The sequence below is a fragment of the Ovis aries genome, chromosome 1, assembly GCF_016772045.2.
Source record: "Ovis aries strain OAR_USU_Benz2616 breed Rambouillet chromosome 1, ARS-UI_Ramb_v3.0, whole genome shotgun sequence".
Taxonomy (NCBI): Eukaryota; Metazoa; Chordata; class Mammalia; order Artiodactyla; family Bovidae; genus Ovis; species Ovis aries.
Genome location: NC_056054.1, coordinates 161,073,498 through 161,100,298, shown reverse-complemented (window position 1 = coordinate 161,100,298; position 26,801 = coordinate 161,073,498).

Sequence of the window (26,801 nt, the reverse complement as noted above, 5' to 3'; positions counted from 1 at the left end):
TTTGTTTGCTGGAAAATTTCTGATCACAGTTTCAATTTCTGTGCTTGTGATGGGTCTGTTAAGATTTTCTATTTCTTCCTGGTTCAGTTTTGAAGAGTTGTACTTTTCTAAGAATTTGTCCGTTTCTTCCAATGGTTATGCCCAGTGTCCAAGCTCCCAAAACTGAGAGAATAAGACGTTCACAACAATGCAAGAGCATAAAGGGGTTTATTGCTAGCTTGAGCTAGGGCTCAAGTCTCATACAGCACCGTGGAGTCTTGATGAGAGCCCCGAGCTCTGAAACACAGCTGCTTATATACAGGCAGTCCTTTGTCTCAGCAATAGTGTAGTTGGTGTGTGGTGACTGACTCAACCTTGGCATCATCGGGGACCTTGGTGGGGCTTCCTAGAATTATGATGCATGCTTACAAGAACCTGAGGCTTAGGCCTAGTGTGGCCTGTTGAGCCTGTCATGGCTCAGGTCAGGTCCCAACACAATTTGTCCATTTTATTGGCATATAATTGCTGATAGTAGTCTGTTATGATCCTTTGTATTTCTGTGCTGTCTGTTGTGATCTCTCCATTTTCATTTCTAATTTTATTGATTTTATTTTTCTCCCTTTGTTTCTTGATGTGTCTGGCTAATGGTTTGTCAATTTTATTTATCCTCTCAAAGAACCAACTTTTGGCTTTGTTGATTTTTGCTATGGCCTCTTTTGTTTGTTTTGCAATTATTTCTGCCCTAATTTTTAAGATTTCTTTCCTTCTACTAATCCGGGGGTTCTTAATTTATTCCTTTTCTAGTTGCTTTAGGTGGAGAGTTAGGTTATTTATTTGACTTTTTTCTTGTTTCTTGAGGTATGCCTGTATTGCTATGAACCTCCCCTTATCACTGCTTTTACAGTGCCCCACAGGTTTTGGGTTGTTGTGTTTTCATTTTCATTCCTTTCTATGCCTATTTTGATCTCTTTTTTAATTTCTTCTGTGATTTGTTGGTTATTCAGCAGCATGTTGTTCAGCCTCCATATGTTGGAATTTTTAATAGTTTTTCTCCTGTTCAATCAGTTCAGTTCAGTTCAGTTCATTCGCTCAGTCGTGTCTGACTCTTTGCGACCCCATGAATCACAGCACGCCAGGCCTCCCTGTCCATCACCAACTCCCAGAGTTCACTCAGACTCGCATCCATCAAGTCAGTGATGCCATCCAGCCATCTCGTCCTCTGTCATCCCCTTCTTCTCCTGCCCCCAATCCTTCCCAGCATCAGAGTCTTCTCCAATGAGTCAACTCTTCACATGAGGTGGCCAAAGTCCTGGAGTTTCAGCTTTAGCATCATTACTTCCAAAGAAATCCCAGGGTTGATCTCCTTCAGAATGGACTGATTGAGATCTAATCTTACTCATTGTGGTCAGAAAAGATGCTTGGAATGATTTCAGGTTTTTTTTAAATTTACCAATGCTAGCTTTATGGCCCAGGATGTGCTCTATCCTGGAGAAGGTTCTATGCGTGCTTGAGAAAAAGGTGAAATTCATTGTTATGGGGTGAAATGTTCCACAGATATCAAGTAGGTCTAACTGGTCTATTGTATCATTTAAAGTTTGTTTTTCCTTGTTAATTTTCTGTTTAGTTGATCTATCCATAGGTGTGAGTAGAGTATTAAAGTTAATAGCACTATTATTGTGCTATTGTTAATTTCCCCTTTCATGCTTGTTAGCATTTGTCTTACATATTGAGGTGCTCCTATGTTGGGTGCATATATATTTATAATTGTTATATCTTCTTCTTGGATTGATCCTTTGATCATTATGTAGTGTTCTTCTTTGTCTCTTTTCACAGCCTTTGTTTTAAAGTCTATTTTATCTGACATGAGTATTGCTACTCCTACTTTCTTTTGGTCTCTAACTGTATGTGTCCCTTGTTTTGAGGTGGGTTTTTTGTAGACAACATATATAGGGGTCTTGTTTTTATATCCATTCAGCCAGTCTTTGTCTTTTGGTTGGGACATTCAACCCATTTATGTTTAAGGTAATTATTGATAAGTATGGGGCAGAGGAGCCTGGTAGGCTGCCATCTCTGGGGTCGCACAGAGTCGGACACGACTGAAGCGACTTAGCAGCAGCAGCAGTAGCATGATCGCGGTGCCATTTACTTTATTGTTTTGGGTTCTAGTTTATACTCCCTTTTTGTGTTTCCTGTCTAGAGAAGATCCTTTAGCATTTCTTGGCGAGCTGATTTGGTGGTGCTGAATTCTCTCAGCTTTTGCTTGTCTGTAAAGCTTTTGATTTCTCCTTCATATTTGAATGAGTTCCTTGCTGGGTACAGTAATCTGGGCTGTAGGTTATTTTCTTTCATCACTTTAAGTATGTTTTGCCATTCCCTCCTGGCCTGAAGAGTTTCTATTGAAAGATCAGCTGTTATCCTTATGGGAATCCCCTTGTGTGTTATTTGTTGTTTTTCCCTTGCTGCTTTTAATATTTGCTCTTTGTGTTTGATTTTTGTTAATTTGATTAATATGTGTCTTGGGATGTTTCGCCTTGGGTTTATCTTGTTTGGGACTCTCTGGGTTTCTTGGATTTGTGTAATTATTTCCTTCCCCACTTTAGGGACGTTTTCAACTATTATCTCCTCAAGTATTTTCTCATGATCTTTCTTTTGTCTTCTTCTGGGACTCCTATGATTCGAATGTTGGGGCATTTAACATTGTCTCTGGGGTCTCTGAGATTGTCCTCATTTCTTTTAATTCATTTTTCTTTTTTCCTCTCTGATTCATTTATTTCTACCATTCTATCTTCTACCTCACTAATCCTATCTTCTGCCTCCATTATTCTGCTATTTGTTCCCTCTAGAGTGTTTTTGATATCATTTATTGCATTATTCATTATCTATTGACTCTTTTTTATTTCTTCTAGGTCCTTGTTAAACCTTTATTGCATCTTCTCAATCCTTGTCTCCAGGCTATTTATCTGTGATTCCATTTTGATTTCAAGATTTTGGATCATTTTGACTATCATTATTTGGAATATTTATCAGATAGATTCCCTATCTTTTTCTCTTTTGTTTGGTTTGGTGGGCATTTATCCTATTCCTTGACCTGCTGGGTATTCCTCTGTCTCTTCATCTTGTTTATATTGCTGTGTTTGGGGTGGCCTTTCTGTATTCTGGTAGTGTGTGGAGTTCTCTTTATTGTGGAGTTTCCTCACTGTGGGTAGGCTTGTACGGGTGGCTTATCAAGGTTTCCTGGTTAGGGAAGCTTGTGTTGGTGTGCTGGTGGGTGGAGCTGAATTTCTTCTCTCTGGAGTGCAATGAAGAGTCCAGTAATGAGTTATGAGATGTCAATGGGTTTGGAGTGACTTTGGGAAGCCTGTATATTGAAGCTCAGGGCTATGTTCCTGTGTTGCTGGAGAATTTGCATGGTATGTCTTGCTCTGGAACTTGCTGGCCCTTGGGTGGTGCTTGATTTCAGTGTAGGTATGGAAGTGTTTGATGAGCTCCTGTCGATTAATGTTCCCTGGAGTCAGGAGTTCTCTGGTGTTCTCAGGATTTGGACTTAATCCTCCTGCTTCTGGTTTTCAGTCTTATTTTAACAGTATCCTCAAGACTTCTCCATCTATACAGCACCATTGATAAAACATCTAGGTTAAAGATGAAAAGTTTCTCCACAGTGAGGCACACCCAGAGAGGTTCACAGAGTTACATGGAGACGAGAAGAGGGAGGAGGGAGATAGAGGTGACCAGGATGAGATGAGGTGGAATCAAAAGAGGAGAGAGCAAGCTAGCCAGTAATCACTTCCTTATGTGCATGCCACAGTCTGGACCGCTCAAAGATGTTCATGGAGTTATACAGAGAAGAGGTAGGAAGGAGACAGAGGTGTCTAGGAGGATAAAGGGGGGAATCAAAAGGAGAGAGACAGATCCAGCCAGTGATCAGTTCCCTAAGTGTTCTCCACAGTCCGGAACACACAAAGATATTCACAGAGTTGGGTAGAGAAGAGAAGGGGGAGGGAGGAGACAGAGGTGACCTGGTGGAGCAAAAGGAGAGTCCAAAAGGGGAGAGAGCAGTCAAGCCAGCAATCTCACTCCCAAGTAAAAATGGGTACTGAAGATTGGATTCTTAAAGGTACAAAATTGATTACAAATACCAAAAAGCAAAGACTGAAAATCTGGAGTAGAGGTTGGATTTTCAAAAATTCAATATTAAAGGAAAAAATAAAAACAAAGTCACAAAATTATAATATATATATATATATATATATATATATATATATATATGAAGTTTGCTTTAAAAAATAGGGTCTCTTTTTTTTTTTTGCAAAGCAATAGTAGGTTATAAAAATGAAAATTAAAGGAGTAATAGAGGACTTAAAAATAAAAAAAAATTAAAGAATGATAATATAAATAGTAAAAATATATCTAGGACTTTCTCTGGTGTTATGGGCAGTGTGGGGTCAGTTCATTTTCAGATAGTTCCTTGATCTGGCTTATATTTCTCAAGATCTATAGGCCCCTTCCTATGCAGTCGGTACTAACTACAGGGTTTTGAACTATTGCACCTGTCACTCCCAAGGAGGTTCCCTCTGTTTTAGCTTCTTCTGTCTGCTGGTCTCTTCAGTGTCTAATTTCCGCTCTGATGTAAGGGGGCGGTGGTGGACACATTTTTATGTTCATTTGTTCAGTCGTGCTGTGGGGAGGGAGGGACACTGCAAACAAATAACACTGGTGTATACTCACAGTGTCTCAGCCACACTGGATTTGCCCCTGCTCACGGCATGTGTGCTTTCCATGTCTACAGTGCTTAGGCTCTAGGTTGCTCTGCCAGGAACTGTCTGAGGCTGGCCCTGGGCTGTATGCACTTCCCAGGTCTAAGCCGCTCAGGTTCAGGTACTTGGGTACTCCTCAAAGGCACAGACTCGGTTGGGCCTGAGTTTTTTGCCCTTCCCAGGCCAGAGCAGCTAAGGTGACCAGGTGTTTGGCAAGTGCCATCGCTGTGACTTATCACCTCCCCCGTCCCTGCTGCTCAGTTTTCTGGGTGTACAACCGACGCACTTTCTCAGGAGGATGTTGACCGTCCAGAATGCCAAGAAGTCTTGGTTAGCAATGAAGACTGCTTGCAGTTTGGTAGATAATGCCTTTCTGGGGCCGCGATTGCCCCCTTCTGGCTCTGGCTGCCCCCTACTGCCTGGCATCAGAGGGGGATGGGCCAGCCTGCAGCCAGCTAGCTCTGCTCAGTCCTTTGTTCTGTGAGTGGAATTGGCAATGTCTTAGGTTAGGGCTTTTTGTGTGGTAGCTATCCCACAGTCTGGTTTGCTATCCCAAGTTAGTTCCCTCAGATTGCCCTCGGGACATTCAGGCTGGGTCCTTACTCTAAGCAATGCAGCCCACACCTCCCTGCCCAGCCCCCACTTGCTAGTGGCAGATGCAGGCATCTGCACTGCTTCTTCACTTGGGGAGTTACCATTGGGCATGTAATCTGTGGGGTTTAATTATTTATTTGTTTTTCCTCCCAGTTATGTGCCCTCTGTGGTTCCAAGGCTCACAGACTCAGCAGTGAGAGTGTTTCCTGGTGTTTGGAAACTTCTCTCTTTTTTAAGACTCCCTTCCTGGGACTGAGCTCCATCGCAACCTCTTTTATCTCTCTTTTTATCTTTATAGTTTTTCCTACCTCCTTTCAAAGATGATGAGCTGCTTTTCTGGGTGCCTGATGTCCTCTGCCGGCATTCAGAAGTTGTTTTGTGGAATTTACTCAGCATTCGAATGTTCTTTTGATGAATTTGTGGGGGAGAAAGCGGTCTCCCTGTCCTATTCCTCTGCCATCTTAGGACTGTCCCCTCTTCTATTCTTAAAAAAAAAAAAAAAATCATGGAGTCTTTATCACCTATTTAATTTATAATTTATTACAATTTTCCCTCTCATCACAAGATTCATCATAACAGGAACTTTTGTCTGTTGTGTTTACTGACTTATCCTAAGCACCAAAACACTGTAATTTATGTATCAAAAAGTATACAATGAATAATTAATAGGTCGAGTGTTGTGTTCATTTTAAATCAAAATTTTTGAACATTTGTCCTCTATTAAGGCTGCAAAAGGAATTCTGTCCACATACTCATGAAGATTGTATACTATTAAATATTTCACTCTTTCCATTGAGGAGAAAAGTGAGAGAAAGTGAGGCAGACCACATTCAGCATGGAGTTGGCCATGAAGTCCTGTCATGTCCCCACTAAACATGAGCTTACTACCATGGAAAACTGCCTTCCTGTCAATTCAGTTCAGTCTTTCAGTCTTGTCCGACTCTTTGTGACCCCATGGACTCATCACGCCAGGCTTCCATGTCCATCATCAACTCTCGGACTTTACTCAAACTCATATCCGTCAAGTCGGTGACAGCATCCAATCAACTAAGCCTCTGTTGTTTCCTTCTCCTGCCTTCAATCTTTTCCAGCCTTAGGGTCTTTTCTACTGAGTCTATTCTTTGCATTAGGTGGGCAAAGTATTGGAGTTTCAGTTTTAGCCCTTCCAATGAATATTCAGGACTGATTTCCTTTAGGATGGACTACTTGGATCTCCTTGCTGTCCAAGGGACTCTCAAATCTCTTCTCCAATACCGCAGTTCAAAAGCATCAATTCTTCGGCACTCAGCTTTCATTATAGTCCAACTCTCACATCCATACTTGACTACTGGAAAAGCTATATCTTTAAATAGACATCTTTTTGAGGGTTCCCTGGGGGCTCAGAGGGTAAAGCATCTGCCTGCAATGCAGGAGACCCAAGTTTGATCCCAAGATTGGGAAGATCCCCTGGAGAAGGAAATGGCAACCCACTCCAGTACTCTCGCCTAGAAAATTACATGGATGGAGGAGCCTGGTGGGCTACACTCCATGGGATCACAAAGAGTCAGACACGACTGAGAAACTTCACTTGTTGTTGAAGTAATTTCTCTGCTTTTTAATATGCTCTCTAGGTTGGTCATAACGTTTCTTCCAAGGAGCAACTGTCTTTTAATTTCAAGGATGAAGTCACAATCTACAGTGATTTTGGAGCCCCCCCAAAATGAAGTCTGTCACTGTTTCCACTGTTTCCCCATCTATTTGCCATGAAGTGATGGGACCATATGCCATGATGTTAGTTTTCTGAATGTTTTAAGTCAACTTCTTCACTCTCTTCATTCACTTTCATCAAGAGGCTCTTTTGTTCTTCTTCACTTACTGCCATAAGGGTGGTGTCATCTACCTATCTAAGGTTGTTGATCTTTCTCCTGGCAATCTTTCTTCCAGCTTGTGCTCCATCCAACCTGGCATTTCACATGATGTACACTGCATATAAGTTAAATAATCAGGGTTACAATATACAGCCTTGATATACTGCTTTCCTGATTGACACCAGTCTATTGTTCCATGTCCAGTTCTAACTGTAGCTCCTTGACCTACATACAGGTTTCTAAGGAAGCAGGTATTCCCATCTCTTGAAGAATTTTCCATAGTTTGTGGTGATTCACACAGTCAAAAGCTTTAGCATAGTCAATAAAGTAGAAGTAGATAATTTTCTGGAACTCTCTTGCTTTTTCAGTTCTCCAGTGGATATTGGCAATTTGATCTCTGGTTCCTCTGCTTTTCCTAAATCCAGCTTGAACATCTGGAATTTCAACGTTCATGTACTGATGAAATCTGGCTTGGAGAATTTTGAGCACTACTTTGCTAGTATGTGAGATAAGTGCAATTGTATTCTAGTTTGAATGTTCTTTGGAATTGCCTTTCTTTGGGATTGGAATGAAAACTGACCTTTTCCAGTCCTGGCCACTGCTGAGTTTTCAAAATTTGCTGAAATATTGAGTGCAGCACTTTTACAGTATCATCTTTTAGGATTTGAAATAGCTCAACTGGAATTCCATGACCTCCACTAACTTTGTTCATACTAATGCTTCCTAAGGCCCACTTGACTTCACATTCCAGGATGTTTGCCTCTAGTTGAGTGACCACACCATCATGGTTTTCTTTGTGATGAAGATATTTTTTTGTATAGTTCTTCTGTGTATTCTTGCCACAGCTTCCTACTATTTTTCGTTTCTGTTTGGTCCATACCATTTTTGTCGTTTATGGTGCTGATCATTGCATGAAATATTTCCCTGGTATCTCTCATTTTCTTGAAGAAATCTCTAGTCTTTCCCATTCTATTGTTTTCCTCCATTTCTTTGCACTGATCACTGAGGAAGGCTTTCTTATCTCTCCTTGCTGTTCTTTGGAACTCTGTATTCAGATGGACATATCTTTCATTTCCTCCTTTGCCTTTCACTTTTCTTCTTTTCATACCTGTTTGTAAGTCCTCCTCAGACAAAAATTTTGCCTTTTTTCGTTTCTTTTTTTTGGGAATGGTCTTTAACACAGTCTCTTGTACCATGCCAAGAACCTCCATACGTAATTATTCAGGCACTCTGTCGATCAGTTCTAATCTCTTGAATCTATTTGTCACTTCCACTGTATAATTATAGTGGAATGATTCAGGTATGACCTGAATCATAGGTCATACATGAGTGGTCTCATGGTTTTCCACACTATCTTTCATTTAAATCTGAATTTAGCAATAAGAAGTTAATGATCTGATCCACAGTCAGCTCCTGGTCTTGTTTTTGCTGCCTGTATAGAGCTTCTCCATCTTTAGCTGCAAAGAATGTATTCAATCTGATTTCAGTACTGACCATCTGGTGATGTCCATGTGTCATCTTCTTTTGTTTTGTTGGAAGAGGGTGTTTGCTATGACCAGTGCATTCTCTTGGCAAAATTCTGTTAGCCTTTGCCCTGCTTCATTTTGTACTCCAAGGCCAAATTTGCCTGTTACCCCAGGCATCTTTTGACTTCCTAATTGCGCATTCCAGTACCCTATAATGAAAAGGACATCTTTTTGGGTGTAAGTCTACAATGTCTTGTAGGTTTTCATAAAACCGTTCAACTTCTTCAGCATTACTGGTCAGGACATACTGAAATCGCTCAGTCGTGTCCGACTCTTTGCAACCCCATGGACTGTAGCCTACCAGGTTCTTCTGTCCTTGGGATTTTCCAGGCAAGAATACTGGAGAGGGTTGCCATTTCCTTGTCCAGGTCAAGGCATAGACTTGGATTACTGTGGTATGGAATGGTTTGCCTTGGAAATGAACAGATACCATTCTGTCGTTTTGGGGATTGCTTCCAAGTACTGCATTTCAGACTCTTTTGTTGACTGTGATGGCTACTCCATTTCTTCTAAGGGATTCTTGCCTGCAGTAGTAAATATAATGGTCATCTGAGTTAAAATTCACCCATCCAGTCCATTTTAGTTAACTTATTCCTAAAATGTTGATGTTCACTGTTGGCATCTCCTGTTTGACCACATCCAACTTACCCTGATTCATGGACTTAACGTTCCAGGTTCTTATTCAATATTGTTTTTTACAACATCAGACTTTGTTTCCATCACCAGTCACACCCACAGCTGGGTGTTCTTTTTGCTTTGGCTCCTTCTCTTCTTTCTTTCTGGAGTTATTTATCCAATGATCTCCAGTAGCATATTGGGTAGCTACCGACCTAGGGAGGTCATCTTTCAGTGTCCTATCTTTTTGCCTTTTCACGCTATTCATGTGGCTCTCAAGGCAAGAATACTGAAGTGGTTTGCCATTCCCTTTTCCAGTGGACCACATCTTGTCAGAACTCTTCATCATGACCAGTCCATCTTGGGTGGCCCTATAGGCATGGCTCATAGTTTCTTTGAGTTAGACAAGGCTGTGGTCCATGTGATAAGGTTGGTTTGTTCTCTGTGATTGTGGTTTTCAGTCTATTTACCCTCTTATGGATAAGGATGAGAGCCCTTTGGAAGCTTGCTGATGGGAGAGACTGACTGAGGGGGAAACTGTGTCTTGTTCTGATGGGCGGGGCCATGCTCAGTAAATCTTTAATCCAATTTTCTGTTGATGAGTAGAGCTATGTTCACTCCCTGTTATTTACTTCAAAAGATCATAATCATGCACTGCTACACTCAGTGCCCCCAACCCTGTAGTAGGCCACCACCAACCCATACCTCTGCCAGAGACTCCTGGACACTCTGCAGCAAGCCTGGGTCAGTCTCTTTGGGGTCACTACTCCTTTCCCCTGGGTCCTGGTGTGCACAAGGTTCTGTTTGTACCCTCCAAGAGTCTATTTCCCCAGTCCTGTGTAAGTTCTAATAGCTCTATGGTGGGGTTAATGGTGACCTCCTCCAAGAGGGTTTATGCCACACCCAAGTCTGCTGAACCTAGAGCCCTTGCCCCTGCAGCAGACCATTGCTGACCCGTACCTCCACAGGAGACAATCAAACACAATTCTGCCTCAGTCTCTGTGGGTTCTCTTGGTCTTGGTGTGCACAAGGTTTGTTTGAGTCTTTTGAGCCTCTCTGGTGGGAATGCGGTTTGATTCTAAACACTCCCACAAGAAACATCTTAAATTAACAAGATTAGAACTAACAATGGACTTCCCTCATAGCTCAGTTGGTGAAGAATCTGCCTTCAGTGAAGGAGAGCTGGGTTCGATTCCTGAGTTGGATAGGACTTAGCGACTAAATCACCAGCAGAACTAACAATAGAAAGGTCTTACCCACTAGCTATTGTAGACCCAATCCTACAACTTAAGTCTTAAGATAACAAGATTAGTCAGAAAGGTCTTACAAGATTAGTCAGAAAGGTCTTACCTTTCTATTGTAGACCCACTACCTATTCTAGACCCACTCCTACAACTTATGTATTAAGATAACAAGACTAGTCAGAAAACATTTTTATTTAGGAGAAACATGTCCTTGATAAAGATACATTGTTATATTGAATAAAACAAAGCAATGTAGGAAAAAAGTTTGTGTTTTTCTCCTTGAGAGCCCCAGATCCTTTCTCCTCTTTGGGGACACTGAGCTTCTTCTCAGCCTACCTATGAAATGACTCTCTCAGTGACTGACTGTTTTAGTTTACTAGGACTGCCACAACAAAGTACACCATAGACTAGATGACTTAGACAAGAGAAATCTGTTTTCTCATAATTCTGTAGGTAGAATCTGAAAGCAAGTTGTTGGCAGTTCTGGTTTCTTCTAAAGTCTCTTCCCTTGCTTTGTAGATAGCAGTCTTTTCTCTTTGTTTTCACATGATCTTTTCTCAGCATATATCACTTTATACCAGGACATAGTCATATGGAGTTAGGATCCACACCCTAATAAATTCTTTTTAAGTTAATTACCTCTTTAAGATCCTATCTCTAAATACAACCAAATTCTGAAGGACTGGAGGCTAACTCTTCATTATATGAATTTTTATGGAAATATAATTTAGCCATAATGCTGATATAAGGTTATGTTTTTCTTCTTAAGGATGATTATGAAGATTCTTCTCAAAAGTGACACAACTTTTATGGTAGGCCTAATTCTAAGATGACCACCAGTGACCCACAGCCCTGTATTATCCCCTCCCCTGAAGTGAGGCAACATTTGTGACTTGTTTGTGATCAAGGTGACAAAACCTCTTGATTAGATTACATTGTATGTCAGAGTTGATGGGAGAATCACTTCCACAACTATGTTATACTATAAGACTAAGATTCTGTCACTTACATACTGTAGCAGAAGATTCTCTTGATAGCCATGAAGAAGAAAAATGCCATGAATTGTGCCATCACAGAGAAAAACTTATTCCAACAATCTGAGGAAGCTTGTAAGCAAATTCTACCTCAATATGAGAACACTATCTGGTTGAAATTTTGATTTTTTGCCTTGTGAAGCTAGAAGCAGAGGGAACCCTGGAAAGCTGGATCTAGTCTTCTGGCTTACAGAAACTTGAGATAGTAAATGGGTATTATTTTAAACCACTAGTTTTTTGATAATTTGTTATGCAGGATAGAAAAGGAATAAGCTTCACTTAGTGAGATGTGAAGCTAGAAGTAAATGAAAACTTAATAGGCCCTAGAGGGGTCTACCTATCTGCTGGTTCCTTCTCAGTGGATCCTTATGTCTTTTTTTTTTTTTTTTCCTGCTTTATTACTATCTTTTAATCAGTCTGACCTAGTCTTTCCCCAGAGCATATAGGCCATCTCATAATTTTAGGTTTTCCTGAATAGCTTTCTAATTGATTTCACTGCCTTATTCTCACGACTTTATGATTCCTTTTGTCAATCTTTCTCACTCAAGTCTCTCCTGGCCATTATTTAGTATGGATGGAGTTTGAGGGCTTCCAGTGCTCCAAGGCAGAATTTATATATTATTTTCCCTTCACCAAAGTTCCTCCCTAATACCATTTTAAATTTGACTTTCTCAGTACTTCTATATATAGAGAAACAATTGCAAATGAAGAATGTTGAAAAATAATTTCAAGCTTAGAAGATAATTTTGCCCCCTCCCCCTTTTCTTTAAGTGAGTGAAAGTTGCTTAGTCATGTCTGACTTTTTGGGACCCCATGGACTATACAGTCCATGGAATTCTCTAGGGCAGAATACTGGAGTGGGTGGCCTTTCTCTTCTCCAGAGGATCTTCCCAACCCAGGGATCGAACCCAGGTCTCATGTAATGCAGGTGGATTCTTTACTAGCTGAGCCACAAGGGAAGGCCAAGAATATTGGAGTGGGTAGCCTATCCATTCTCCAGCAAATCTTCCCAACTCAGGAATCGAACCAGGATCTCCTGCACTGTAGGCAGATTCTTCACTAACTTGGCTATCAGGGAAGCTCCCCCACCCTCACCTTTTTTAACTGGAGTATAATTGCTTTACAGTGTTGTTAGTTTCTACTGTACAACAATGTGAATCAGCTATATGTAGACATTTATTGCCTAATCATGCCCCAATAATCTATTTAAAATTTTTGTTTTTACTTGAAATACTAACTTTTAAAATATTATTGACAGTGTTTTCTCTTTGTTTATATATATATATATATATATATATGTATAGGACTTTAAATTCAGTTACTTTGTGAAGGGATTTCAATGCTTAATAAACTACTGGAATCTATGGGTTAGTTTAGAGCTAGAACTGAAATAACGTTAGGACCTGAAAATTACAGCCCAATTTGTCAGCATGGAACAAATATGAATGGCAGAGCAGAAAAAAGACTCAGACCTATAAATAACTATATTTGGATACTTTACCACTTTTCATCTATTTCATACTTTTTATTAAAGAGGACCAACTAATATCAGTTTATAAATTCAGTGACTATGATCTTTATTTCTTAATCTTCAGTGGGTTCTGTCTCCCCCATATCATGCAGAGCTTTTAGAGCTACTTTATGGACTGTAGGGACATCAAAATAAAATTCTCAATAGGATTATTTTTAGGTGATTATTTATTTGTTGTAAGTAAGAGGGGAAGGTGCGATGTCATAGTCTTCACAAAGTCTAACCAACACAGGCTGTGTTTTTAAATTAGATAAGCTGTGGATGGTGATTTAATAATTATATCTTTGTAAAATTTTGTTAATGTTAAGGTAGCATAAGAAATATTGATCAAGGCATTATCTGTAACAAAAATGAATCTAATCCCTGCATATTCTGTTATCTTAGGGTATATTATTTTTCCCTGAATGCTTCCAAGCTACCCAGGAATGTCAGACTTGCAAACTCACCAGTGTTTAACATCCTTTAGAATTTCTTATACTGGAGATACTATGAAATATTTTTTTAATCCCATGAATATTAAAAACCTATTTGGTGTATTAAATAATGATATGAATTTATGTAATACTTCATACACAGTGTCTAAGAATTTGATGTGGATTGGTACATGGTTTCCACATAAATTACCTACTTTTAATTTTCCATGAATTTTGTTAATTTCTTTCATATTATCATTTATTGGGTCAAATATTGTTTTCCTTGGATTTCAACCTTCAAAAGTCTATGTTAAAGTTCTGAAATTAATATAAAAATAAATATTATGTAAGTATGACAGCTATATCTTTGATTGGCAGTGTTGATTCAACTTATTTTAATTCTAATGATATAAGATTGCAAAAATATCTACAGCCACATAAATAACATATGTTAAATTTATAACATATAGAGAGAATTTCAATATAATGGCTTTCACTTTGGAAATATAGCAAGTAGAAAATAAACTGGGTAATGATAAAGAAGTGTGTGCTTATTTTCAAATATTTTAATGTTATCGCATTAAAAAATATTAACAGAGAAAAATGCATTTCTTCAAAAAAAATGACCCATTATGAGACATAAAGGATAATAAGAATATGAAAATAATGTTTTAAGTAGAAATTAAAAAAATTATGTTCATTATAAGTGACAGAAACAATATTAAAATACCATTTATTTGATTAGAAATGTTTGGTGCTGATCATATTAAGCCTTTATTTAGCTTTATTTGTACAACTTACTTTGTATTTGATCAGTCTGTCATGTGGTATTTTGGTGAAATATTTCAAGTAAAAATGATTTTAACTGATTATTTTATAGTGACTAACAAACTTTAAGAGAATGCTACTAAAATAAGATAGATCTTTAGATTGCAGTTATACAATTACACTTTCATAACTGTTTCTTCTGTAGCAAATTATTCTTTGATGTACTTTTTATGAAAATGATCTGAGAGTCTGTAAGGCAAAAGGGTAAAAAATGCATCATGATTCAATGAAGCGGATAAATATATGAACAAATTTAGTGATGTTAAAACACAGGACCCAAGTATAAGGCTATTAATGATTACAGATTTTAGGATTGCAGACATTAAGTATTCATGAAAACATTTCATGTACACATTGCCAGAAGGTCACCTCCCTTGAGGTCCAGCTCTCTTTCCACTTATGGGAAATAAATGACTCAGCTAGACCAAAGTTGATCTAATTAAGTTAAATAAATACTAAATTATAATTTTAAAATTTCAACATAAACATAACAGCATATTGTGTGAAGGAAAGATGTTATTAAAATTTCAAAACAAAATGATTTAAAAGTTATCTTATTAAATTAGTACATTTGATTCTTTCATCTTTTGACAAAATGTTCAAGAACTTATACTTTTAAATGAATGTCATAAATATTAAATCTGGTTAAATTGTTATTAACCTACCTCCTGAAAGGGAAAGTCTCTCAGTCATGGATGGACTATACAATACATGGAATTCTCCAGGCCAGAATACTGGAATGGGTAGCCTTTCCTTTCCCGGTGGATCTTCCCAACCCAGGGAAGGAACCTAGGTCTCCCACATTGCAGGCAGATTCTTTACCAGCTGAGCCACAAGGGAAGCCCAAACCTATCTCCTAAATATTTCTAAGTCTTGTTACCATTATATATCTCCTTATATCTTACATACACATTCAGCTGCAACTAGCTTCTCCAGTAACTTTTGATTATTTACATATCTAAACTCAAAGGGAAAATCTCATGTCATTCTGAGAGGTTTTTGTAAGTTTTAATGGAACAACAACTTCATTAAAAGCCATAGATGGATTATTTCTTGTAGTAGAAAAGGTTAAGCTGTATTTCTAGTGCCTGTTTACTTTTATCATATTAACATTAATTGAAACTCATCCTTAGATGGAGTATATATTGTTTAACATATCCCAGAGGCCTGAATTCAAATACTGTAATGTTTTCTCTCTTGTATTACCAGTAACTCATGAACTTCAGTTCACTAATATTTCCTACAGTTAAAAGTTATTGAGCACTAACTGTCCACAAAACAGTGTTATTATACTCAGAATCAAAAACATAAGTTCAAGCAAACAGTAACTATCTAGTATTTCATTAATCCTTAAAGATTATTTTTGTACATATAACTTTAAAAACAACTTTTCACTCGGAAATTTGAACAGCTGTAACATTTGAAAGCAATTTTGATATTCAGTTCAGTTCAGTCACTCAGTCGTGTCTGACTCTTTGCAATCCCATGGACTGCAGCACACCAGGCCTCCTTGTCCCTTACGAACTCCCAGAGTCTATGCAAACTCATGTCCATTGAATTGGTGATACCATCCAGCCATCTTATCCTCTATCATCCCCTTCTCTTCTTGCCTTCAATCTTTCCCAGCATCAGGGTCTTTTCAAATGAGTCAGTTCTTTGCATCACTTGGCCAAAGTATTGGAGTTTCAGTATATATTACTGAAAATATATTACTATATTATCATTCAGGACTGATTCCTTTTAGGATGGACTGATCTTGCAATTCAAGGGACTCTCAAAAGTCTTCTCCAACACCACAGTTCAAAAGCACTAATTCTTCAGGGATCAGCTTCTTTATAGTGCAATTCTCAGATTCATAATGACTACTGGAAAAACCATAGCATTGACTAGACAGAACTTTGATGGCAAAGTAATGTCTCTGCTTTTTAATATGCTGTATAGGTTAGTCATAACTTTTCTTCCAAGGAGCAAGTATAATTCCATGGCTGCAATCAACATCTGCAGTGATTTCAGAGCCCCCCAAAATAAAGTCCGTCACCATTCTCACTGTTTCCCAATTTATTTGCCATGAAGTGATGGGACTAGATGCCATGAATTTAGTTTTCTGAATGTTGAACTTTAAGCCAACTTTTTCACTCTCCTCTTTCACTTTCATCAAGAAGCTCTTCTTCTTTGCTTTCTGCCATTAGGCTGGTGTCATCTGCATATCTGAGGTTGTTGATATTTCTCCCAGCAATCTTGATTCCAGCTTGTGCTTCATCAAGTCCAGCATTTCTCATGATGTACTCTACATATAAGTTAACTATACAGGGTGACAATATACAGCCTTGACATACTCCTTTCCTGATTTGGAACCAGTCTGTTGTTCCATGTCCAGTTCTAACTGTTGCTTTTTGACCTGAATATAGATTTCTCAAGAAACATAAAATAACATAATTTTGATGTTAATTAAGCATATTTAGAGATTTTACTTTGGTTTGGTTTTTTAATTTAAATTAGCTTTATAAGGAGTTTTACCTACAGCCTGGGCAATGAAGGTATTTTCTATTCTACCACACTATTTTAAAATGAGAAAAAGTTAATTAAATATTGTCATTCACTAAAATTTATAGGTCATAAAAAATAGTGCCAAATATCTTATTTATGTAATAACTTTATTAGGAATTTTACCTCTAATGATTTGATTCATATGTAAATTACCTCAAAGCAAAATTAACCTGTCACTTCTATAATTATTAATTATGCAATTATTTTATAGGCAAGCAGCAAGAGATAAAAAATTAAATATATGTAACACCAGAAATCAATTATAATATTATTTGCTATACAAGTAATTATGGTCTTAGTCTCCATTTATTTTACCATATTACTATATTATCATAATATATAATTAAATTTATTAATCATCCATTATACAAAGGAGAGAAGCATAGAACAGCTAAATTAAGGAAACCACAGATCATGGCAGTATTAATTTTGTAATATAATAACTTCAGTGTCAAATCATGGTCTCTGCATTCCTATGCACCACCTCATTTATGGTTTTGTTTATCATAATTCACCATCAAAATTAGGACTTCAACAATACAACAATTCTTATTTAGTAAAGAAATTTAAGGATTGCAAATAATATACTTTAAAATATATTCTCTTTCTCTTTCCTTTAAAGTGATCACTGTCTTTATGAATGAAATAAAGTGTAATTAGAATTAATTTCTTGATCATTTAATATTCTGTTTCTTTTTTATTGAAGTATAATTAATTTAAAATATTGTACTAGCCTAGTGATTACAGCAAAGTGATTCAGGTTTACATATACATATTTTTTCAGATTATTTTCCATTATAAGTTTCAATATACAAGATACTGAATATATTGATCCCAAAATAGTGGAAACAATGTCAGACTTTATTTTTGGGGGCTCCAAAATCACTGCAGATGATGATTGCAGCCATGAAACTAAAAGATGCTTACTCCTTGGAAGGAAAGTTATGACCACCCTAGACAGCATATTCGAAAGCAGAGACATTACTTTGCCAACTAAGGTCCGTCTAGTCAAAGCTATGGTTTTTCCAGTAGTCATGTATGAATATGAGAGTTGGACTGTGAAGAAAGCTGAGCACTGAAAAATTGATGCTTTTGAACTGTGGTGTTGGAGAAGACTCTTGAGAGTCCCTTGGACTGCAAAGAGATCCAACCAGTCCATCCTAAAGGAGATGAGTCATGGGTGTTCGTTAGAAGTGAAAGTGAAGTCGCTCAATCAAGTCCAACTCTTTGCGACCCTGTGAACTGTAGCCCACCAGGCTCCTCTGTCCATGGGATTCTCCAGGCAAGAATACTGCAATGGGTTACCATTTCCTTCTCCAGGGCATCTTCCTTATCAGGGGATTGAACCCAGGTCTCCCGTATTGCAGGCGGATGCTTTAACCTCTGAGCCACCAGGGAAGATGAAACTCCAATATTTTGGCCACCTCATGCGAAGAGTTGACTCATTGGAGAAGACTCTGATGCTGGGAGGGATTGGGGGCAAAAGGAGATGGGGATGACAGAAGATGAGATGGCTGGATGGCATCACCAACACAATGGACGCGAGTTTGAGTGAACTCCGGGAGTTGGTGATGTATAGGGAGGCCTAGTGTGCTGCAATTCATGGGGTCGCAAAGAGTCAGACATGACTGAGTGACTGAACTGAACTGAATGTTATATAGTAAACCTTCATTGCTTTTCTATTTTATATATAATAGTGTGTATCTGTTAATCATACACACCTAATTTATCACTTTTCCAACTTTTCCTTTTGTAACTATAAGTTTCTTTTCTATGTCTATAAGTCTATTTCTGTTTTTTAAACAAAATCATTTGTAGTATTTTTTTAGATTCCACAGATAAGTGATACCATATAATGTTTGTCTCTCTGTGTGTAACTTACTTCACTTATCATGTTAATCTCTAGATCCATCCATGTTGCTGCATATTACAATATTTAATTCATTTTATGACTGGTTCATATAGACATAATTTTAATCACCCCTATCGGATTCTGAACTACTACATTAGCGTGGCATGTGGAAGAGTTACTTATGACTTTATCAAAAATCGTAAAATACTCAAGTGCACTAGTCTAAAAATATATTTCTAAAATGAAGCTGAAAAATCGTGGGATAGTCAAACAGGCCTGGTTTCAACATAGGAACCTTTCGATTATTAGCTGAATGTTAGTTAACTTACCAGCTAAGCCAATTTGGTCTTAAAGTTTCACAGATGTAATAATAACTTTAAAAATTTCTGCAAAATTTAGAGATAAAGTATGAGATTCATTTGGAGCATGCATGGTGGCTTAGACAGCAAGGAATCTGCCTGCAGTGCAGGAGACCCAGGTTCAATAACTGGGTCGGGAAAATTCCCTGGAAAAGCAAATGGCAATCCACTCTCTTATTCTTGCCCAAATAATCCCATGGACAGAGGAGCTTGGCAGGCTACATGGGGTCAAAGAGTCAGATATGACTGAACAACTAACATTTTCACACTTTCATGGAATTCATTTATAGTTGGAAAATAATAATTCATAGCTACTCTTAATATATTAAACTGAAGTGTGTAAGTATTAAATTACCTGGAGTGATATTGAATGTACTATTGGGAAACTAAAATTTTATTTATAATAATTATGTTCTTCTTGCTTTTGTAATAAAATGTGTGTGTGTATATATATATAAAAAACATGTAAGTAAAGCACAGATATAGCAAAGAATGTAAGTTGTAATTAATTCTGGAGATGAAGATTTATGATCTATTTTAGTTTGTACTAATAGATTCTGAATATCTTTGAAGTGTAAATATTTTTCCTAATATTAAATGGAAATTAAATAAGTTTCATTTCTGTATATGTCTATCACATATATATGTTGCCTAATTTTTCTTTACATAATTCTTTCAGAATCCACTACACATACGCTAATGTGGAAATTAATAAGTTCAGAATCTCATCTTTAAATATTTATTGATAAAATTAACATGTCAGATTATATTTCAGATTATTTAGATTACTCAATTATAAACTTTTGTTGTTTGGTCAAGATAATGCAATGAATATAATCTTAAACTTTCAGTCATACAGTGAATAATTGCGCCACAGGAAAGATTTTCTTAAACTTTAGTTTCCTAGGATCAATTAGTTGTGGGTATGTCACACAATTTGCAGAATTTATTGGACACAGTTATCATGCTGATTAATTTTCCTGGTCTGCTTCTGTAATCAGTGTCATCAACAGAGAAGGTAGATTGTAACTAAAACAAAATTGTTGTCCTCATTTAGTCAATAAAGAAAACATAACATATTGCAAAGTAGTATTGCTTATTTTGGGGATTCCCAGGTGGCTCAATGGTACAGATATCGCCTGCTAAGCAAGAGATGTGGGTTTGATCCCTGGGTCTGGTAGATCCTCTGGAGAAGGACAACCCTCCAGAATTCTTGCCTGGAGAAACCTGGAGGGCTACAGTACATGGGGTCACAAAGCGTCAGACACAACTAAGGGACTAAGCATGCATGTGCTGCTTATTCCCAGAGGAAAATAAACACTTACTTTTTCAGGATACTATTACTTGATTTTCTTTTTGATTCTTTATTCTGAAAAAAAGACACCCTGCACCAACTGTAGCTCACCTCATCTTCCTAAAAATATGTTTGGCCTTCTCAGAAGAGTCAAAAATACGTTGCTATTTAAGATCATTTTGTGGAACATTCACTAATTTAAAGACTATGAATAATGGAAAATGCATTATTTTTACTTTTTAATTTATTTGTTATTGGAGATAATTATAATATAGAATTGCTTAAAAATTCATGAAAATTTACATGTAACATGGTCATAAGAGATTATAGAGTAGCTAGATATAACAAACAAATAAATTATTGAATATATTTTTTATTTCATTCTTAAAGCCAACAACTTAATTAGAATTGACTTAATGAAAAGTATTACTTAATTTAGTACATAATTTAGAGATGCCAAAGAGATTCAAGGTATTGGATCTGATGCACAGAGTGCCTGAAGAACTATGGATGGAAGTATGTGAAATTGTACAAGAGGCAGCGATAAAGCCCATTTCCAAGAAAAAGAAATGCAAAAAGACAAAATGGTTGTCTGAGGAGGCCTAGCAAATAGCTGAGAAAAGAAGAGAAGGTAAAGGCAAAGGAGAAAAGGAAAGACAAACTCATTTGAATACAGAGTTCCAAAGAATAGGAAGGAGACATAAGAGAGCCTTCCTCAGTAATCAATGCAAAGAAATAGAGGAAAACAATAGAATGGGAAATATTAGAGATCTTTCAAAGAAAATGAGAGATACCAAGGGAATATTTCATGCAAAGATGGGCACAATAAAAGGCAGAAATGGTATGGACCTAACAGAGGCAAAATATATTAAGAAGCTGTATACAAGAATACAGAGAAAAACTATACAAAAAAGATCTTCATGACCCAGATAACCACGATGGTGTGGTCACTCACCTAGAGACAGACATCCTGGAATATGAAGTCAAGTGGGACTTGGGAAGCATCACCACAAACAAAGCTAGTAGAGATGATGGAATCCCAGTTGAGCTATTTCAAATCCTAAAAGATGATGCTGTGAAAGTGCTGCACTCAATCTGCCAGCAAATTTGGAAAACTCAGCAGTGGCCACAGGACTGGAAAAGGTCAGTTTTCATTCCAATTCCAAAGAAAGGCAATGCCAAAGAATGTACAAGCTACAGCACAATTGCACTCCTCCCACACGCTAGCAAAGTAATGCTCAAAATTCTCCAAGCCAGGCTTCAACAGTACATGAATTGTGAATTTCCATATGTTCAAGATGGATTTAGAAAAGCAAGAGGTACCAAAGATCAAATTGCCAACATCTGTTGGATCAAGATTTCCAGAAAAACATCTACTCTGCTTTTTGGCTACTCTAAAGCCTTTGACTGTGTGGATCACAACAAACTGGAAAATTCTTCAAGAGATGGGAATACCAGACCACCTGACCTGCCTCCAGAGAAAACTGTGTAGAGGTCAAGAAGCAACAGATAGAACTGGATGTGGAACAGCAGACTGGTTCCAAGTTGGGAAAAGAGTATGTCAAGGCTGTATATTATCACCATGCTTATTTAACTTATATGCAGATTATATCATGCAAAATGCCAGGCTGGATGAGGCACAAACTGGAATCAAGAGTGGAAAGAAACATCAATAACCTCAGATGTGCAGATTACATCACCCTTATGGTAGAAAGTGAAGAAGAACTAAAGAGCTTCTTGATGAAAGTGAAACAGGAAAGTGAAAAAGTTGGCTTAAAACTCAACATTCAGAACAGTAAGATCATGGCATCCAATCCTGTCACTTCATAGCAAATAGATGGGGAAACGACAGAAACAGTAACACACTTTATTATTTATTTATTTTTGGCTCCAAGATCACTGCAGATGGTCACTGCAGCCATGGAATTAAAAAACTCTTGCCCCTTGGAAGCAAAGTTATGACTAACATAGACAGCATATTAAAATGTAAAGACATTACTTTGCCAACAAAAGTCCGTCTAGTCAAAGCCATGTTTTTTCCAGTAGTCGTGTATGGATGTGAAAGTCAGACTATAAAGAAAGCTAAATGCCAAAGAATTTATGCCTTTGAACCATGGTGTTGGAGAAGACTTTCGAGAGTCCCTTGGACTGCAAGGAGATTCAACCGGTCCATCCTCAAGGAAGTCAGTCCTGAATGTTCATTGGAAGGACTGATGCTGAAGCTGAAACTCCACTACTTTGGCCACCTGATAGGAGGAGCTGACTCATTGAAAAAGACCCTGTTGCTGGGAAAGATTGAAGGCAGGAGGAGAAGGGGATGACAGAGGATGAGATGGTTTGATGGCGTCACCGACTCAATGGACATGAGTTTGAGTAAGCTCTGGGAGTTGATGATAGACAGGGAGGCCTGGCATGCTTCAGTCCATGGAGTCAAAAAGAGTTGGACACGACTGAGTGATTGAACTGAACTGAACTTAGAGATGCCAATAATTTGTATTTCTTTACCCAACTAGTCACCTTGATACATAGAAGAAAAAGTACATTGCTCCACATTTTAAACAGCAAGCACTATTTAGTTGAATAAATACATAGTATTAATTGTGAACATGTGTATATCACTATCTGTGTATTCTAATGAAGCAATGAAATAGATTAAATATTTTACCACATGTAAAAATCTAAAGCATAATCAAGCAACCAATACTATGAACACAACATTTTATTACATAAATCTATTTTAAAATTTGCCCTATAATTAAAATTTATATTATTTTAATCATAGTAGTGAATATTTTTATCTACTCTAAATTTATTTAATGAAAACTAAAAGAAAGTATTTTTAAAATTCTCATTCCATGAGTTTAAGAGCAATGATAACCTTAGTACATAAATGGAAGTATAAATATTACTAGTTATTGGTGATAATAGTATTAATTACATTATAAGAGCAGCAGCATTTAATGGTAAATAGACCCTGGGTATGGCAGTTATGAAGACTGATACTTGCTGTGACTCTTGCACGAAATTATTCCAGTTTCTAAAATAAAGATGGGGAACAAAATAATATGCATAGTCTTTTCTGGATCTAAATTTCTATCATTTTGAGGTTCACTCATTAAAAAAAATAGCAACGGCTTACTTGTTTTCAACATAAAATATGCAGATAGAGATTATTCTAAATAAATGAGTTTAGTCCTCATTCTGGAGTGATGATAATGGGTTGGTCATTAAGAGACAGTAAAGTAATTAGCCTCCAATTAAAACAAATAAATTTATAATAAAAAAGAGAAAGTAGAACATGTTTTAATGCAAAATTAGCTTCCTGTTTGTGTTTACCTGTCCATTATTTCTTTTGAAATGATTTTGTATAGTAGGAATTATATTGTACACTTATAAATAATTCAATGTTTATCTAATTTCTCTATGCCAATGTATGTACTGTAGAAGCATTTAATGTCAATTTTATATTAATTATGAACAAAGGTACCAGATTGACTACTAAACCTTTTTAATGCAATTATCTTACATGGATGGGTACGTTGCAATTAGTTAAAATTTACTGTCAGAAGTTAATTGTGCTTATATGTGAAATACAGAACCTAAAACCTTATTTTAATATTGTAGCCAGAAAATCCCTGCAATTATACTGAAGGGGTACACTTTTAAAAGTCTGGGATGCACAATTTTTTCCTGTATAATCTTGTCTGTGTGTATCACATCTTAATTTGATTTTTAATTTTTAGATAAATATGGGCATAGTGAAGAGTCTGATAGAGTAACCAACATATAAAACCAGAAAAATGCAACCACAACACACACACATATAGAAGAAAAAATATCTGAAGAAGAAAAATGAAGCAAGGGCTAGAAGCCTGTGAAATGAGAACTGTTCATATTTAGTCCAGAAATAGATTAATCATATTTTCCTCCAGCCAATTTTTATCAAATTCAGACCTCAGGACAAAAAAAGATTGACCTTTTTTATCATAAAGTCTTGCAGGATATGTGAATGCATTTTCATTAGCACTGGTTCTAAAATTCTTGGTAACTTTGGTGTTATAATTATGGTCAGAATATGTTTCCTTTATTCAAGCAGATCCACAGACATGTTCTACCCATTGTGCAGTTTTGGTAGCTCCTCTTTGAGTTGTAAGAACAATCAATGTTCACAATTTTTGTTGGCATAAACAAAGCTAGAATCAATTCTATTGAGGAAATATTTTTTAATGTACTTTGTTTTTCGTGTTTTTGTTTTGTTTTGTTTCATATCAGAAGCAATATGAATTATTTTCAGAGAAAGAAGAATTATACTTCTAAAAAAAGTATAGCTAATGGATCAAAATGTAGGTGAGAAACTTCACCCCCACAATACCTTTAAAGGAAAAGCTGTTTTACATGGAGAATCGGAGGCAACACCAGAAATACTATTCTAAGACAGCAGTAAAACTCTTTTTAAGCCTGCTGCTGCTGCTGCTAAGTCGCTTCGATCGTGTCCAACTGTGTGCGACCCCATAGATGGCAGCTTACCAGGCTCCCCTGTCCCTTGGATTCTCCAGGCAAGAAAACCCTAGGCTAATGTGAATTTTGGAGGGAACCACTCAGTAAGGGGGCTTCCCAGGTGGCACTAGTGGTAAAGAATCCACATAACAATACAGGATATGTTAAGAGATGTGGGTTTGATCCCTGAGTGGGGAAGATTCTCTGGAGTAGGAAAGGGCAACCCACTCCAGTATTCTTGCCTGGAAAACTCCATGGACAGAGGAACCTGGTGGGCTACAGTCCATGGGGCTGCAAAGAGTTGGACGGTACTGAGCATAAGCACAGATTAAGTATGGCAGCAGACCAACATAAAACTAAATAGAAATGATTTGGAAAGTTGAATTAGAAACAAAAGTTTTACTAAAATAACTAAGAGTTCAAGACATATGTTTGTGTGTATATGTGTTTGTTTGTTTAATATATGGATGTAATAACTATATTACTACTAATGGGAGATTTTCACATTTAGGTGTTGCAAAGTCCTTTTGGGGTCTTAAACCTATATTTCATTAAATAAGAATGTAATATGAAATTTTGTTAGGTTTACATGTACTTGTTTAGCCACATTTTCAAATTAAATTATATACAATTGACTTGATTAAGGCCTTAGAATAAAAAATAACCTTTATTGTCCCCTAATATTAAAAAAAAAAATGTCTTCCTTGCAGAATAGATTATTCTCATGGAATAAGCAACCATGTCTGAGTTGCCAGGAATGGTAGATGCTTTATGTTTTCCCTACATTAGTCCAAAAAAAAAAAAAAAACTGAAAAATAAGTGTTTGTGTATATTTTCAGATAATAGAGTATAATTAAAACCTGAGAGATAAAATATAAATAAATATAATATACTTTTAAATTTTCTTGATGAACTGTTTGAAAAGATTAGCAGATAAAATGAAGGAATTTTCCTCTCCTTTCTCTTTCAGTTCAGTTCAGTTCAGTCGCTCAGTCATGTCCGACTCTTTGCGACTGCATGAATTGCAGCACGCCAGGCCTCCCTGTCCATCACCATTTCCCGGACAGACCGTGTTATAACTCTCAGGTCTCAAACAAACCGTGTTATATCTCTTAGACAAATCTGTGTTACAGCTCCATGTTTCAGCTCTATTTTGCTTAGATAATGGCAGGAAAATCCATCCTCAAGGCATGAGGGCATGTCTACCCAAAGACGTGAAGAGAAGAGTGCCCCAGTGTGCAGGAGAGAAAGAGACCCCTAGCCCTTTGGCTCCTCTTTTTATATGTTTTTTCTCCCCCTGGGCCTGCCCTATGTAGATTGGGCTAGCCAGGAGTGCTGTGAGTGAGGTCCTCACTCCGGTCCTCGGACCTTTTTTTGTTCCATTTTCTCGGGCTTTTCTCTTCCTTGTCTTTTAGCCACCTCCATTCTGGACTCCTGTTTCCTATTCTAACTACCTAACAGATCTAAGAGTCCATCTTCACTCCATTGTGATATCAATAAAAACAGGTTTATGTATGACTCATCCAAGTCCTTGTTTGCCTTTGATTGACACCTTAGCTGTTTGAATAATAGGCAAAGGAAGACTTTATTCTGTTATTAAATATGTTAATAGATTCACTATATTTGAAGTGAAGATTTGAGATAATAACATCTATTTTACACGTTTGTGCTTTGTCACTTGAGTTGTGTCTGAGTCCTGTGTCCCTATGGACTGTAGCCCACCAGGCTCTTCTGTCCAAGTGATTCTCTAGGCAAGAATACTAGAATGAGTTTGCCATGCCTTTCTCCAGGGAATATTCCTGACCCAGGGATCTAGCCTGCATCTCTTACATCTTCTGCAGTGGGAGACAGCTTCTTTACCACTAGAGTCACATGGGAAGTCCATTT